Source organism: Mauremys reevesii, linkage group 12, assembly GCF_016161935.1.
Source record: "Mauremys reevesii isolate NIE-2019 linkage group 12, ASM1616193v1, whole genome shotgun sequence".
Taxonomy (NCBI): domain Eukaryota; kingdom Metazoa; phylum Chordata; order Testudines; family Geoemydidae; genus Mauremys; species Mauremys reevesii.
The window spans coordinates 31,238,320-31,255,946 of NC_052634.1; the positions used below are offsets into that span (position 1 = coordinate 31,238,320).

Genomic DNA, 17,627 nt, shown 5'->3' on the forward strand with positions numbered 1-17,627 from the left:
TCTTGTGTTATGAGGAGTAAATAACACTTCCTTATTTACTTTCGCCACACAAGTCACGATTTTATAGACCTCTACCATATCCTCCCCCCCCTTCCCCCAGTAGTCTCTTGTCCAAGCTGATCAGTCTCAGGCTTTGTCTACACTGGCACGTCTCTCCTGCCAACAAACAGCAGCTACTCTGTGCGCCTGTTAGCGGCACGGCTGTAGCGGCACAGCCGTGTTGCTAAAAGCTGCGGCGTGTAGCCATAGCCTCAGTCTTATTCATCTCTCCTCATACGGAAGCTGTTCCGCACCCTTCATCATTTCTGTTGGCCTTCTCTGAACCTTTTCCAATTCCAGTGGTTGTTTTTTTTTTTTTTTTTTTTTTTTTTTTGAGATGGGGTGACCAGATCTGCAGGCAGTATTCAAGGTGTGGACATACCATGGATGTATATACAGGCAATATGATGTTTTCTGTTTTATTGTCTCTCTGTTTCCTAATGATTCCCCACATTCTGTTTGCTTTTTTGACTGCCGTTGCACATTGCATGGATGTTTCCAGAGAACTATCCACAGTGACTCCAAAATCTCTTTCTTGAGCGGTAACAGCTAATTTAGACCCCATCATTTTATGTCCATTTGGTATTATCTTTTCCAACGTGCATTATTTTGCATTTATCAACACTGAAATTCACCTGCTCAGTAACTGGGGAAAATCATAAATGCGCCTGGGGGCGGGTGGCAGAGTTATTTACCAGAACACAAGATCTCTTGCGGTGGGGGATGGGAAGTTCATTTATCCCAGGAAGGGAGGTGGGATCAGGGCCAGGGTGAGCTGTACATCACCTACAGGAGGGACACTTCTCCCCGAAACCTCATCAACTTGCACTGAGCCAAATCCTCCATCTCTGCAGCCCACGTTTCATCTCCTTCCTCCCCATCCCCCCCAGGAGCTAGAAAGGATCCCTGGTCACTGTGACATCCAGACAGCCCGTGGGCAGGGGCTCTGGGCTAACACAGACTGACCCTCTCCTGCCCAGCAGCCCCCTGCGTCCTAAGGGCATCACGTTACCCCCGTGTCTGACCCTGCAGGCTCCCTGGGCTCCAGCGGGGATGGGTCCCTGGCTGAGGCGGGCAGGGTGGGCCCTGCACTCACCAGGTCATTCTTATGCCAGGCAAACCTCAGTGGCGGGGGGCTCTGGGCACCTACCAGCAGCTCCTCGCTCTGCTGCTCCTCGGCTTTGGCTGCTTCTCTCTCTTTTCCCAGAGGGGCCGGATGCTTTTGTGGTACCTCCTGGAAGAAGCAGGGGAGGGAGGGTTAGAAACTGCTGCAAACCTCCCAGCTGCCAGTTTTCAGGGCCCGTCCTGCCCTGCAGACGCCTGGGCAGGGTCCCTGGGACTCAGACTGAGAGGAGCTGATGAAACAGGGAGAAGCTTTTCCAGAGGAAACGCAGGGCCCCAGGCTGCAGTGCCAGGGGTGCAGCCCAACCCCCGGCTCCCCGGGGCCTCACCCACATCCCAAGCAGCCAACTTCAGACAGTCCCCCACTTTCCCCAGCGCCAGCCCCCAAAGCCCCCGCAGGGCCAGATCTGAACATGGAGCCCCCGGAACATCCCTAACCCCCAGCCCTGATCCCCCAGTGCACCCCTCACTCCCCGCAGCCCCACAGTCCCCCAGCCCTGACCCCCAGCACATCCCAAACTCCCAGCTCCCCACAGTCCCCCCAGCCCACCCCCCCAGCGCACCCCAAACTCCCAGCAGCCCCACAGTCCCCCCCCCCCTGACCCCCCAGCCCAAACTCCCCAGCACCCCAAAACCAGCAGCCCCACAGTCCCCCCAGCCCCCAAACCCCCCACTCCCCCAAACTCCCCAGCCCAGCCCCCAGCCCCCCAGCCCTGACCCCCAGCACACCCCAGCAACTCCCAGCAGCCCCACAGGTCCCCAGCCCTGACCCCCAGTGCACCCCAAACTCCCAGCATCCAGCAGCCCCACAGTCCCCCAGCCCTGACCCCAGCGCACCCCAAACTCCCAACTCCCCAGCCCTGACCCCAGCGCACCCCAAACTCCCAGCAGCCCCACAGTCCCCATCCACAGCCGCTCCCGCCCCAGCCCGGCTCTGACACCCCAAATCCGCCCCCGATTCCCCTCCTCGCCCCGGGCCCAGCCTGGGCTCCGAGCTCTGCAGCCGAGCCGCGCTCCGCCCCCTGCAGCTCCCGGGCTCCGCCCCGCCCGGGCCACTCGCCCCGGCAGCCCCGGGCAGCCCGCTCCGGCCGCGGGGAGCGCGGGGACCCCGGGCAGGGGCGAACCAGGCAGCCGGGCCCGGCCCTCCCGGCAGGAGCGTGTCCGCCCCACGCGTGTCCTCGCCCCCGCCCCGCGCTGCCCCCGGCCCCACCGCGCTGCCCCGCGGGCTGCAGGGCTGGAGCAGCCCCGCGCCGCGCTCCCGGCCCCGGCCATGGCCCCGCTGCCGCACACAGGGCGGGGCCGGGCGGGGGCAGGAAGGGCGGCTCCTCCCAGGCCTGGCCCCGCCCCCCGGCCCTCGCAGGGGTTGGGACCCGCCTCAGCCCGGAGGGGCAGGAGAGGGGCCGGGTCTCCCAGGGGAAAAGCGGGGCGGGGCTGGTGCTGCTGAACCATCGGACCAAGGAGCCCCGGCGGAGAATGCAGCGAGCGCGGGTCAGTTCAGCGCTGGGGTGGGACCCAGCGCGTGTCAATCACCTGCCGCTAAAGCGTCTAAATCCCTGGGCACAGCTCGGGAGCTGCGCTGTGACTACATCCTGCAGGAAGCCCCCTCCCCAGCAGAGTGGCGCAGCGGGAGCGTGCTGGGCCCATAACCCAGAGGTCGATGGATCGAAACCATCCTCTGCTAGTTTGGCTTTTATTACAGCCCTGGAAATAATCCAGCTGCCTGCGTGTGTTCAGAAAAGAAGAACAAATTCTCCCTGTACACCCTTCCACGGTGATTAAAGGAAGGAAGAAAGCCCCGGCAGAGCCCTGCCCCACAGAGTCCCCTCCCGGCGGGCGAGAGCGGGGCCGGGACCAGGGCGCCAGCTCAGGGTTGCCAGGTTTATATAACTTTTGGTCATGCCCAGACCGGGTCCAAGTCCTGCCCCTTCCCCTTCCCCTCCCCCTCCCCCCCCTCCCCCATCTCTGCCTAAGGCTCTGGGAGGGAGTTTGGGTACATGAGGTGCAGGTTCCAGGATAGGCAGGGCAGGGGAGGCAGTTTGGATGCAGGAGGGGTGCATGCTCTGGGAGGGAATTTGGGTGCATGAGGTGCAGGCTCTGGGCTGGGGCAGGGGTTGGGGTGTGGGGGGGCAGTGGCAGACTCAGGGAGGGAGTTCGGGTGTGTGCAGGATCTGGGCTGGGGCAGAGTATTGGGGTGTAGCACCTTAACTTGGGAAGCTCCTGAAAGTGACCCGCACCCACATCGGGCAGCAACTTCTACATGGAGGAGGCCGGGGGGGATCTCCTGGGGCCACTGCCCACAGGCACCACCCCTGCAGCTCCCATTGCCGCAGTTCCAATGGCAGAGTTGGTGCTTGGGGCAGGGGCAGCGTGTGAGAGACACACCCCGCAGGGACGTGCCAGGTGCTTCTGGGAGTGGTGCGCCGTGCAGAGCGAGGGTGGGCAGGAATCCGCTTTAGCCCCACTGTGCTGCCGGTAGTAGTGGCAGGAGCCCCCAGGGCCTTTCAAATCGCCTGGGGCCAGCTGATCTGACTTTCTGATAGGGAAGCCACAGGAGTGGTCATGCACCCCTCATGAGCAGTTCTGGGGAGTCTTTTTGGGGCTCCTGGAGTAGGCGGCAGAGAGGTGCAGCCTCACCACCAAGTCTGTTTCCCTGGAGGGGAGAGGGGGCTGCAAGGTGATCTCCCACCTCTGTGCTTTCAGGAGCCTCTGCTCCCCTCTACCATGCTGGAGCCTCCACATTTATTTATTGGCAAATAAAATTTGCAGAATTTGAAAATATTGTGCACAGAATTTTTATTTTTTGGTGCAGAATCTCCTCAGGAGTGAAACCGACTCAGGGAACCTCCTTGGATTGTCACTGCTTGGTGAACCACTCACCACCACACCAATGCACAGAGAGTGCCAAGTCCTGCTGCTATGTGGGGCTGGGGGCTGGGGTCGGGTCACACACATTCAGACTGTTCGCTCCCCCAGCTACAAACCGCTGCTGATTTCCCAGTTAGGACATTAGCCGTTACTGACAAGGTTTGTCCAGGTTCTTTTCTTTATCTCATGCTGCTAGCTAGAAGGATCAGTACTGATTTTGTTTTTCAAAAATACACAACCCCCTAAACCTGCTTTTACCAATCAGAATAATTTACTGTCACCTTATTTTTGTCTACACCAGTACAAAAGAAGAGGCTTTTGTGGGTTTCCTGACTCAGAGGATAAAAATGACCGTGTGTCGGGCCGCACTGCTGTGAATCGTTGTCGAGTGGAACCCCTTGTTGGCATTGGTAGTGTAGACATGGCCTCAGACTGGGTGCTGGCCAGGGGAAGTATTGCCCCTAGAGACACCCAGGGGTGGTGTGGGATTGTCCCAGGTTACTGGGTGGGGGCTCGAGCGGGTTCTGTGTTGTGTTGTTAAAAAGGATCCCCAAGATATTGAACCCTGGGCCATGTTGCTGCCGCCTCCAGCTGGCAGAAGGGTCACAGAGAGAAGCAGGGGGAGGGGAGGAGCACCAGTGAATTTAAGCAGTTATTCAGGGAGGCAGAGGCCTGGCAGAAGGAACTGCCTGTGCAAGCCCCCTGGGCAGAGAGGGGATCTGTGATGGCCTCGGCACTGGAGCTACAGCCCAGGGATGGGGCAGTAACTGGAGCGGGGAAGATCTGTGAGCTGGGAACCCTCTCCCGGGATTTCCCTGCAGGCCTGTTTCAGGTCTCTTTGCTCTTTCCTGTGTAACCCAGTGGGGCTCAAACTTTTGGAACTGGTGACCCCTTGCACAAAGCAAGGTGCCGAGTGCGACCCCCCCCATCAATTCAAACCACATTTTTTCATATTTAACATTATTTTAAATGCTTAATTTATAACCCAATTCTTTAAAATGAGTTTAACTTTTCTCACCACTTTTAAATTCAGCCTAGAACACACAGCGATTGAATTATTGTTATAAGCAGAAAAGGGTTTTTAAATAGTTACTGTTTAACACTGGGGGTGTGAAGACATTTGTCAATATCACTTTTCACAGCAGACTTTGCTCCATTGCCACCCTCACTGCTGCTGCCTGCAGAGCCGGGCGGTTTGTGACCCCCACATAATAACCTCACCCCCCCACGAGGGGCTGTAACCCCCCATCTGAGAACTCCTGGGCTGCCCCCTTCCCGCTCTGGCTGGGACACTTGGCCCCTGTCCCGTTCCCAGGGGGCACCTGCTCTCCTGGAGCTGGATCGGCCACTCCTGAGGGGAGCCAGAGCCAGGGGGGGGAGAGGGGATGTCAGTGGGGCCAGCAGCGCTGGGAGCCACAGACACGGGGGCAGAGATGGGCTGAGGAGGGGCCGCTTGTGCAGAGTCACTTCCCTGCCAGCCCCCAGTGCTCCCCCCAGCTTCCCCCATCCCCTGGGGCTGCCTTAATTCAGACAGTCCCTTTCCCGCCAGATCCCCAGCACATCAGTGATTGCGATAGCAGGGGGCAGGTTTTCTCTGGGGCACTGAGCTTTGCCAGGGGGTTGGTGGCTCTTTTCTTTCCTCACCCTGGAGTAAACTCAGCTTTTCATTCCATCCTTGATGATTCATGGAATAACAACAGCAGCATGAAGAAAGAGGTGGGCACAGCGGGTCTCAGGGGGGGGAGCAGAGAGGTGCAAGCGGTGGGGTGGGCTGGGCTGGGCAGGGGAGGGGACAGAGAGGCGTGGGTGGCAGGCAGGATGGGTGTCACGGATGGGGCAGAGAGGTGTGGGTGGCAGGCAGGACGGGTGTCATAGGAGGGGCAGAGAGGTGTGGGTGGTGGGCAGGATGGGTGTCACGGATGGGGCAGAGAGGTGTGGGTGGTGGATAGGATGGGTGTCACAGGAGGGGCAGAGAGGTGTGGGTGGTGAGCAGGGCGGGTCTCAGGGGAGCTGGCAGAGAGGTGTGGGTGGTGGATAGGATGGGTGTCACAGGAGGGGCAGAGAGGTGTGGGTGGTGAGCAGGGCGGGTCTCAGGGGAGGGGCAGAGAGGTGTGGGTGGTGGATAGGATGGGTGTCACAGGAGGGGCAGAGAGGCGTGGGTAGCAGGCAGGGCAGGTCTCAGGGGAGGGGCAGAGAGGTGTGGGTGGTGGGCAGACCTTGGGCAGAGGGTGTAGAGGCATGAGCAGCAGGTAAGGAGGAGGGAGGAGAGGAGCGAGCAAGAGGTGGACTAACTTCTAGGGAGCTTCCAGCGCTCATGCCCAGCCTCCCGACATGCAAGAGTCATGGGCCACCTGTTCTCTGGGTCTTCACTAACCAAGCCCCTCCCCAAGCTCGGTTAATGGAAGAAGCCCTCCTGTTGACACAGCGCTATCTGCACATGGGTTAGGTTGATAGAATTGCATTGCTTGGGGGGGGGTAAATTTTTTTACAACCCTGAGTAATGTAGTTAAACCGACCTAATTTTGCAGCATAGACCTGTGCAAAGAATCACACACCCACCTTAGGAGTAAAACTTCACCTGCTCCTCTGCTTTACAGAATCCAAACAAAAACAAAACTTGTCAGGCCCCGGTGGTGATGGCAAGGAGTCAGGTGTGGGCAGACACTGTGTTATAGCTACCCACAGGCACCCTGGCTTAAAGCATCTGTTTTGTAAACAGGAGATCCTGGGTTCAACTCCCAGTGGTGCCTGGTTGTTGGGGCACCTGGTATTGGCTACTGTCAGAAGACAAGATTCAGAGCTAGATGGGCCTTTAGTCTGGCCCAGTGTGGTTTTTCTTATGGTTTAAATAACACTCACAGGCACTGACAATAGAGTTACTGAACGTTTGGGAGTTAGGAGCAGGTAGGTCAGTGGTCCAGTCCCCTCACAGATGACACCCTCCCTCTGGGACAGGGGCAGGTCTGAGCTCTCACCCGAATGCTCATTGTGGCTGCCAGAATCTGTGAGCAGCTTGTTTAGTTTACACCAAAGGTTGAGTCCTGCTTTGTGCACCGTGTGTGAGAATGAAAATCCTAAACCGCCCTTTGAAATATCGAATGCAGCAGGACGTGTTATTGTCCCTGCCCCAAAGCAGACAGACCAATGGGGAAATGCCGTCGAGTCCAAGGTGATACTCCACTGCCATTTTACCTTTTTCGCTTGCTAAACTCCTTCTTATCTGCCCGGCCCAGGCTGTCCTCTGCCTCAGCTGCTGCTCCCGGCCTGCCCTAGAGTCAAACACGCAGGGCCCCCAGGGGAACAGAGGCTGGGACAGGGCAGCAGCCTGGGCTGGGCTGGGAAGATGCTGGGAGTTCTCGTTCCCTGAGAACTGGCCCGGCTCCCTTCTCAACAGCGAACAAATCAATTCCACGTCCCCTCCCCAGAAAAACCAGCCTGGAGCCAAGGGCAGCAGGGGACGATTCCCTCCAGTTCCCACCGAGGCAGGAGAGAACCCAGGGTGTTTCTAGCAGAGCTTGTGGAACTGACGTGGGGAAACCAGCTTTTAATAACAGGCAGTTCCAGTTTAAGCTCAGTGTTTTTAACAATTTCTACAACATTAAATAACCCTTCAATCGTAGTGTCACCATCCATAAAATTGCTTCAGCCTTATAGGTTCCTAAGTGCACAACTAAACATCTCTTCAAATCCAAGGGAGTGGAGATCAGTCAATGTTCAGAGTCATCCCACATAAAAGAACCTTGTTGTGGTACATACTGGCCTCATCATGTGGCCATCGCCTGTCCCTCCTCTCTGTTAAAAGTTTTAGTATTTTGCACAGAAACTTTCTTCCCTCAGGAGAGTCCTGGGAACCAGGGCTGCCAGCCAGACAAACACCTTTAAGAGGCGGCGTAATCTGTCAAAAAATTATCTCCCTCCTTCAGTTCAGTGACACCCTGAAATGTTACTTATCAGGGCAGAGCCAGAGGATTGAAAGCAACTACATGAAACCCCTGTGTAGCTAACAGGAATGAACACAAACACTCCCTTGTATCTGAAGAGATGTTTAGTTTTACCCTTGGTAAACTACAAGACTAAAGGGAAAAGCAGTGGTGCCAGATATAAAGAGTGAAACACGAGACAATCATCATAGTTATGCCCATAGTGACTGCAAATTATTTCTAAATTCTTCTTATTATCATCAGTGTATTATTTTCTCTGGAGTCTAGACATTGACTATATCTTGACCAAGAAATTTAGATCTTGATAAAATAATCGACTGCCCCTGGTGAAGGCAATAGACTTGATACCCACTGGGGTGTCCCTACACAGGTTCAAGTATTAACAACAGTGGCTGCCTTTTAGCCATAGCTTTTAATCAGGGCAATAAATTGATACAAACTCCTGTAAAATCATTTTCCAGCCCGACTCCTTCATCCACATTTGTTAGGGCATTGGGCCACCATGTGAACATTTCATTTCCCTCCTCAATTTCACACAGAGACACAATTTCCTTTGCACAGATCCATGAACAGCAAAACCTCCCTGTGTCTCTTGTTTGAGCCAGGGCATTCAATTCCATTGAAACCTTCTCTCCTGCAATGGCGATGGTCAGACAGAGGGGACGAGGCCACCTTCACCTCTGACAGTGAGATATTGGCTCAGCTCTTGCTTTATGCTGCTGCTGTTAGTCCATGAAACATCAGGGATGGAATGCAAGGCTGAGTTCAACCCCCTGAAACATTTCAGTGCCCAGAGAAATCCTGACCCCGGCTGTTGGAATGATAGGGTGGAGATTAGAATAGGAAAGGGACTGTCTGAATTGTCAGTGTGGGGAATGAACAACAACCTATAGCAATGTCATTAACCACAAACACACTCTCATCCTGCTCCAGCTGGAAGGGAAATGGGCAGGAATTCTCGCTGTTCAGCCAAGGACACACTTACACTAATGCACAGCCGTGAGTGTGCTGGGGGAGCTGGTCTGAGCAATTTGAAGTGACAATTCTGTGAGAACAGAATCATGGTGTAGTGAAGTGACTGTACATTAGATACTTGTGGCTGAGTGGTTAAGGTGATAAACTAGAAATCCGTTGGGGTCTCCCCATGCAAGTTTTAATCCTGCCAACTCTGGAGGCATTAGTATGTTGCTAGTGCCTGAGTGTCCACAGAGCCAGATCTGGTGTCACTGTGAGGCTGGCTACACTTAAAATGCTGCTATGACACTGCTCTAGCACTGTGGAGTAGACAGCTGCTAGAGTGATTGGAGGGGTTTTCCATCCCTGTAATAGCTGCATTGACAGAACAATCTTTCCTTTCATTTAGCACTATCTAACCACGGCTTAGGTCAGCTTAATTATACTGATTTTGGGGTTTTTCACACCCTGAAAGACCATCATGCTCTACCAACTGAGCTAGCTAGATTTAAAGTCAGTCAACTGCCCAGTCGCAGTGTAGAAGGAGCCTGAGGGTGTTTATTTGTGAGCTGAGGTTCCCTGTCTGACATTTGCCTTTTTTCCTGGTTCGTTATGTCTCCAGCGAGCAAACCGGAGCTGTCACAAGGCTGGTTAGATGCTGCGTTCTAGACCAGAGAGCTGGGATTGATTTAACATGCTGTCGCCATCAGCTGGTTAGAGTAACCAGGGTGGGAGGGTGGAATTTAGGATTCTCCCACCAAGGGGAGGTGCTGTTGGACTCATCTAGTGGGGGAAAGTCTGAGTCTGAGTTCCCCACATGCCACACACACATATTCACAGGGAATCAGGTCCCCTGGGGAAAAACTCAAAAGAAGCCCAGGCCCAGGAGTGTCAGAGAAGGGAATCACTGTTTGCCTTAAGAGGTGGGTTCAGGAAACCTGCAGGTCCTTAGATCCCTCCAGCTCCTGATAGAACCATTTGTGGGGAAGGTCTGGGGAAGCCGAGGAGGACAAGGAGACGGGAAAAGGGCTTGCAGCTGTTGTGCAATCCCCATGCTCCCAGCAGAAGGGTCCGGGGGGCTCAGTGCTCAGAACTCACAAGATGGCAAAGCTCAGAGCCCCATTACACGGAGTCACAATGTGATCAGCTCACACCCACGGGAAGCAACACCCCTCCCTTGGTCTCTGTGCCAGAGCTCCTATCAGCTCAGTGTCCTTCCTGCAAGAGTGGGCTGCTGAGAGGGTTGTGATGGGGTAAATGAAGGCAGAGGAGGATTGTTCCTCATGGGGTTTTTTGTGTGGCTCTGTGATCCTGCTGGAGGAAGCATCATTTGAGTTTGTTTCAGTGACTTGGGTTGGGCTGAGGTTGTGACCCTGAGCACAGGGGTTCTCTGCTCTTAGCCCCTCAGGGAATGGACAGTGGAACAGTTTCAGAAAGTGGCTAGAAAGTAGCCTAAGAAAGTGTAGTATAAGTGAGAAGAAAAGCACCATCATCACCTCCCTGGTGGTCTAGTGGTTAGGATTTGGCACTTTCACTGCCAAGGCCTGGATTCAATTCCCAGTCAGGGAAAAGTGACTTTAAACCAGAAAAACTTAAATTATTCTTTGCTTGCAGTGTAAATAAATCCATGTTATTTTCCTGATTCCCCATCTTCCCAGCGTCTCCATGGCAGGGCTGGCTCCAGGCAGCAGCGCAGCAAGCAGGTCCCTGGGCTGGTCAATGGAAAGGGGAGGCTTCAGCGGCAATTCAGTTGACTGCAGCTTTTTTATTTTTTTTTTCCGCTTGGGGTGCCAAAAACACTGGAACTGGCCCTGCTCCATGAAAGACAATTTGTTAAATCCCAGATGAGTGCAGTTCTGTCAGTTCTCAGCCTGAGTCCTTAGGTCTTAATCCTGAGGATATTGTCCCATCATGGGGCCATTTCCCGCCTCTCTTTCCTAGGGAAGCACAATTTTCCTTGCACAGACACAGGAACAGCAAGATCTTTCTCTGTCCCTTGTGCAAAGCAGGGGGCCAAATTCCATGGAAACAATGGACAAGCAGGGGACCCTGGGCACATCCAGCCCTGGCCTGAGATGTTCCCTCCCCTCTTTCTTTATGCCCCTGTTGTCATTTCATGGATTGTCTGGGATGGGGGAAAAGCTGAGTTCACTCCAGGTGGAGGGGAAAGAACCCTGAAAATCTCAGGCCCCAACCCCTGCTACCAGGATCACTGAGGTGCTGGGAATCTGCATGGGAAAGGGACTGTGTGAATTGTCAAGGTGAGGAATGAATAACAATCTACAACTAGATCCACCTCATTAATCACCAACACAGGCTAATCCTGCTGCAGATAGAAGGGAAACTGGGAGTGATTCTTTGCTGTTCAGCCATGGAAACAGTGACCCAATTGCACCGCAGTGAATGTGCTGGGGAAAGCTGGACTTCACAGGCAGGTGGAAAAAGCAGATCCTAGAAACACCTGGAGCTCCCCACAGCACTGCTGCCACCAGGGTCAGGTGTTGAGTGACTCACAGCGCCCTCCTCCCATTACCTTTCAGCAGGGGTGGCAGCACCCCACCCAATGCAGGGGAGAGGCCTGATTGTATCTCTGCACCCTGAGTCCAGGGCACCCACTCTCTCTGCCCCACACATCGAATCTGGCCCTGTTGCAAAGTGACCCCTAAGAACCAGCAATCTCCAGGACAGCAGGTTTGCCCTCAGAGCAGGGAATGTGTCCCCCAGGCTGCTCTTAGGCCACTGGGTGCTCTGGAAACAAGAGGGCTCTGAGTGTAACCCAGGGGTCAGCAACCTTTCAGAAGTGCTGTGCCGAGTCTTCATTTATTCACTCTAATTCAAGGTTCCGTGCCAGTGATACATTTTCATGTTTTTAGAAGGTCTCATTCTATAAGTCTATAATATATAACCAACTATTGTATGTTGTATGTAAAGTAAATAAGGTCTTTTAAAATGTTTAAGAAGCTTCATTTAAAATTAAATTAAAATGCAGAGCCCCCAAGACTGGTGGCCAGGACCTGGGCAGTGTGAGTGCCACTGAAAATCAGCTCGTGTTGCCACCTTCGGCACACGTGCCATAGGTTGCCTACCCCTGGTGTAACCCATAGCAAGCAAAAACGATCTGGGGATGTAGCTCAGTGGTAGAGCACATGCTTTGCATGTATGTGGTTCTGGGCTCAATTCCCAGCATCTCCAAGTTTCTTTTCACCCTGCTGCTTTGCTCATGCCCAGAGGGGATGTGGCCCAGCAGTCTCCCTGCAGGAATTTCAATCCTGCTCAGTGAGGGGCAAGGTACCAATTGCATGGAAGGTTGGGGGGGTTCTGCTCCTAAGTCTCCTCAGTACATGTAAGATTCCCACCTGCTGTGCTGCTTGGGACAAGGGTAGATGAGAACAGTGAATCCTCCAGCACTGGAGGGAAAGGTCCCATCTGCTCAGACTGAGAGGCAAGGAAACAGAGGGGCAGTCAGTGCTCAGAGAGGAGAGAGGTCAGTGATTCACACCCACCAGCGGACACTGTCTTTTTGAGGCGAGTGCAGCTGGCTTGGGATGGTGCTGATGATGGATAGAAAAAAGGCTGGAGTCAATGACAGACGAGACCACAGAAGGGGAAGGGGAATGGCAGCCCCACAGAAGGTCCTGGGTGCTCAGATGCCCCAGTTATTGCACCCTGGCCTGTCACAGAGAGAGAAAAGACCCAGCAGGACCCAGCCCCCCTACAGTGACAAGAACCTGGCTGGGAGTGGGGTGAAGGTTCCCGCTGGGCAAAGGGGAGCTGAAATCCCTCAGTGTCCTGGAGTTTAAGCAATGGAAGCTTCAAACCCTGCAGGGGTGTGGGCTGAGGTGCATCAGCAGAAGGTTGGGCTGGACAGGGCGGCAGGTTTGGATAATTTTTGGTGGTGCCCAGAATGGGACCAAGTCCTGCCCCACCCCACCCCCACACAGGGCCAGCTTTAGGCCGATTCTCCTGATTCCCCTGAATTGGGCCCCACCCCTAAGAGGGCCCCGTGCCCAAGCCCTGGTACTGCGTACTGGCAAGAGCTGGTGCGCTGTACCAGGGTGGCCCGGCTTCCTCAGGGGGCGATTTAAAGGGCCTGGAGTCCCAGCAGGGGCTGGGATAGGGCTGGGGTAGGGCTGTGGGGCGCTGGGGGCTATTTATAAAGTCCAGGGTTCCCATTGCTTCTACCGCCCCGGCCCTTTAAATAGCCCCCAGAGCCCCGCCGCTTCCCCAGGGCTCCCACAGCTATTTACAGGACCGGGGCAGTGGAAGCAGGGGAGCCCCAGGCCATTTAAATAGCCCCCAAGCCCCGGGCTGCTGCTGCTACCCCGGTGCTGACGGAGGGAGGAGGGGGCACTTACCGTACAGGGTGGGCTGTACCCTCTGTACCTGCACCCCCTGCCTGCACCCAGCCCCTCACCCCCTGCCCTGCCTACACCTGCCCCGGCCGCCCGCCCGCCCCGCCTCCCCTGCCCTGCCAACACCTGCCCCTGCCTCCAGCCAGCCCCGCATCCCCTGCCCTGCCTGCACCTGCCCCTGCATCCAGCCAGCCCCACACCCCCTGCCCTGCCCGCAGCCAGCCCATCTCCAGCCAGCCCTGCACCCCGTGCCCTGCCTCCAGCCCCTCACCCCTGCCCTGACTGCAACAGTCCCTGCCTCCAGCCAGCCCGTCTCCAGCCAGCCCTGCACCCCCTGCCCTGCCTGCACCAGCCCCTGCCTCCAGCCAGCCCCACACCCCCTGCCCTGCCCACAGCCAGCCCGTCTCCAGCCAGCCCCACACCCCCTGCTCACAGCCAGCCCCTGCTGCACATCCTGCCGGCACCCGGCCCGCACCCCTCCAGCCAGCCCCGCACCCCGTGCCCTGTCTCCAGCCAACCCCTGTCGTACCCCCTGCGGCCCTGCCTGAAGCCAGCCAGCTCCCCACACCCCCCTGCCCACACCAGCCCTACACCACCGGCCCTGCACCAGCCCCTGCCTGCAGCCAGCCCCGCACCCCCTGCCCAGTCTCCAGCCAACCCCAGCTGCACCCCCCAGCCTAAAGCCCGCCCGCCCCACACACCCCGTCTCCAGCCAGCCCCGCACCCCTTGCCCTGCCTGCAGCCAGACCCTACCTCCAGTCAGCCCCTGCCCTGCCTCCAGCCAGCCCCATGTCCACTGGTGCCTGCAGTTCCCAGGGCAGTAACCCTGCACACCTGCTTCAATGAGGGGGGCAGGGAACAGGTGGGACCCACACTTGTGCACACCCTAGGGTGACCAGACAGCAAGTGTGAAAAATCGGGATGGGGGTGGGGGGTAATAGGATCCTATATAAGAAAAAGTCCCAAAAAATGGGACTGTCCCTATAAAATCAGGACATCTGGTCACCCTAGCACACTCCCAGGGAGTGGCGGGGACCCACACATGTAAAACGGAATTCGTTTCTAGTTCAGGCCCATCTTTTTAAAAAAGAACTTTAGGTAGGGTTAACATACACCCGTATTTTCCTGGAGATGTCAGGCTTTTTGGTTCTTAAATCACTGTCTGGGAGGAATTTTTAAAATTTAAAAATTTAAAAATTCCTCCTGGGAAAATACGGACGCATGGTAACGCTATTGGTACAAAAAATACATACTGTGGCACATCCCTTAAATCAGAAATTTTTATAGGGAACTGGTTCCTAAGGAATGAAAGTGTTGCCAGCTCAAAGAGCCCAAGGCGGAGCAACAGCGGGTTCATGTCTGCAAAGGCCGTCGCACTAATTATCACACCAGGGTGGAGAAGCAAAACCAGGTTTATTTGAGTCCCAAATAAGGTGTCAGGGAGAAAAGCATTCTCAAATCCTGCACACCCGCTCACAGGCGGGGTCCCAACATTTATACCCCCCTTGTTTGTGTGAGCCTTTGTCTGGTTTTCCCCTCACCCTCCCTTCCCAGCAACAGCTACATTAGGCATTACATTTCAGCGTGTTAGAAAAGTTCTCATCCACAGGCTTATCTTTTGGCCTTCACAGAACAAACGCATACAGATTTTCCTTCCCCCTCTCCCCCTCCTCCCCGCCGCTTCTGCTGTTCCAAACTCCTACATTTGCAAGCGGAGATTGCTGACAGCTACACATTTTGCTTGCAGTCTGTTAGCATCTTAGGCTGGTTAAAGTTCACAGCATGTAAGAACTTTGGTTCACTTCAGGCCCAAAGTCACAACTTTGGTTTACTCAGGCCTAGTGGCACCAACAAAAGCCTTTTATATATATACATATATATATCTATATACATTTTTAGTTATCCCTGCTGGGGCCCGGCTGAAAATGACTGCCCAGAGTTCGAGAACTGTCCTTGTTCTCATTGGACAGATGGGGAGATGCCTGAAGTACAAAGAAGGGAAGTGACCTTCCCAAGGGCCTACACAGCAAGGTGGTGGCAGAGCCAGAAAGAGAAGCCAACAGTCCTGACTCCTGTTCTAATGGACAAAAAAAAAAAAAAAAACAGAGAAAGGGATAGAGCCCAGGAATCGAGATGGTGGGGAAATTTCATTGAAACCATTTCTGTCAGAAAATCCCCTTCAGACTAAACCAGTTTGTTTCTCAAAATCAAAACAAGTGAGATGAAAGTTCTTTGCAAAAATATTTTGTTGCAAAACAAAAGAATCTCCTGTTTGTCACAGTGTGTTAAATTGTCTCGTCGCACACAAAGAGGAGACACTTAGATCTCAAACATTAGATAAGATGCTTCAGTCTGAGCTAAGTAACTGCTGCTCTTAACAATTTCAAAATAAAAAAATACAAATCAAATAGACTATTTCAGCTATTCTATTATGTCATAATCTGCTCTGAGTAAATGTGATAGGACACCGCATATTATGCACTACTCCTAGTGACACTCTCTAATGGATCCCCACCCACCGTGAGGTAGGTAGGAGCGGATCATTATTATCCCTGCTTGAAAGAGGAAGAAGCTAAGGCTGAGAAAGGAGAATTGACTTGTCTTAAGTCACACAGCCAGCCAGTGGCAGAGTTGGGAATAGGACCCAAGAGCCCTGATTTTCAAACTAACCATCGGATCTTGAATTTCAGACACTGAATGACCTGAATAAAGTGCTCTCAGATGAGCTCCAGACCAACAACAGTGCACAATAAATATTCAGCAAGTATTTGAGGAGAACTGCAATGTTAGAGAGAATCATGAACTGCTCAGAGACAATTAATGCAGAGGAGCAGCAAAATTCATCAAACATATGACGGGTTCTGACTTATTTCCTTGGGCTTAAAAGAGAACAACAAGGACCTGAGTCTCCTCCCTGTCAATAACCCCCTGCTCAGCCAATCAGGGTAGAGACTGAGGACGGGAGGCTGAGGGTTCTCACCAGAGAGCCCAAAGGATGGCCCAGGTCACCGGTGGGGATCACTGCCCGAGCACTGTTTCAGCCCCACATTTTTGGGTGGACCTCCCACAGTGGGAGCTGCAGAGCATTCCCTGAGACACATACGCACACACACACACACCCCTCCTGGTGTTGGGAGGGGAACAGGAGAAAGGACAAAAGAAGCAAGAGACAAAGAGAAAGGAGGGAGGGATGAATGGAGGAAAAGGTGAAACCAAAAGGACAAAACCTAATGACCCCAGTGATTCTAAGGGACAAAATCCCAGGTGCGCAATAAAATTCTGCCTCCTTAAGCTTGTGTTTTCCATGCCTAGAATTCAATGGTCACCAGATGGATCAGACTGAACAGGTTTCAAACCTCGAAGAGGCTCTTACCTTCTAAACAGGGACGTCTGTTTTCTAGTAAAATCAGGAAAAGGGAAGGAGAAAACTCGAAAGAGGTTCCTCCTGGCACTCATGTCCATGAACCCGAATACTCTCTCAGTCCTCAAAGAGAGACCTGGAGAAGGAGACTGGCTGAAGCAAAGCCACAGGGGTCTCTGAGGTTTCCCTGGCCCCTCGCCCCGTCCTGCCTGGCTGATGTCAGCATCTCTCTGTGAGGTCACCACCTCCCCACCACCTTTGACCAATAGTCTGAGGTCCTGCAAAAAGCCTTTGTGATGTCACTGCCACACCCCTCCCTTGCTGGGCTAATGTCCTGCCCCTGGCCAGGCACTTTGGAGGTTTGAGCTACTCCCTGTGGATCACCCCACTCAAGGAGCGTTCGTTCTAGGAAGCAAGCCGGCTAGACAGGAAAACATCGGACGCTGCTCCCAATGCTACACTCAGTTTTTCAGAAATTAGTCGACTTTATGGCCAGAAGAGACCATTAGAGCATCTAATCTGACCCCCTGCATATCACAGGCCTCCTGTATGACACCAGAGCTACTTTTGGGGCAAACACATTCCAGAAAGGCATCTAGTCTTCATTAAATGACATCAGGAGATGGAAAATCCAACACTTTCCTTGGTAGCTTGTTCCTGTGGTGAATCATCTTCGCTGTTGAATATTTGTGTCATTTCTATTATGAATTTGTCTCTTTTCACCTTCCAGCCACTGGGTCTTGTTGTGCCTTTCTCTGCTAGACTAAAAAGCCCTTTAATACCCAATCTTTTGTCTCCATTAAGGCCCTTCAACACTTCAATGAAGTCACCTTTCAATCTTCTTTTGATAAGCTAAACAGGTTGAGCTCGTTCAATAGCTCACTAAAAAGCATTTTTCTCCAGCCCTCAGAACACTTCGTGGCTCTTTGGTCATCAGACTCCTGAACTGCAGCTGGATGTGGTTCTTGTTCTTCTGCACAACACAGCTCCTAG

General features: G+C 54.0%; 3 non-coding genes across 3 annotated transcripts; all 3 read left to right on the plus strand.

Annotated features, from left to right (window-relative positions):
- Window positions 1-2,770: 2,770 nt before the first annotated feature.
- On the plus strand, window positions 2,771-2,842 carry TRNAM-CAU. Its single transcript has one exon. It is a non-coding gene; the product is annotated as a tRNA-Met (tRNA).
- A 7,576-nt stretch (window positions 2,843-10,418) lies between these two features.
- TRNAE-UUC lies at window positions 10,419-10,490 on the plus strand. The gene has a single exon. It is a non-coding gene; the product is annotated as a tRNA-Glu (tRNA).
- Window positions 10,491-12,041: 1,551 nt separating this feature from the next.
- Window positions 12,042-12,113, plus strand: TRNAA-UGC. The gene has a single exon. It is a non-coding gene; the product is annotated as a tRNA-Ala (tRNA).
- The last annotated feature ends 5,514 nt before the right edge of the window (window positions 12,114-17,627 follow it).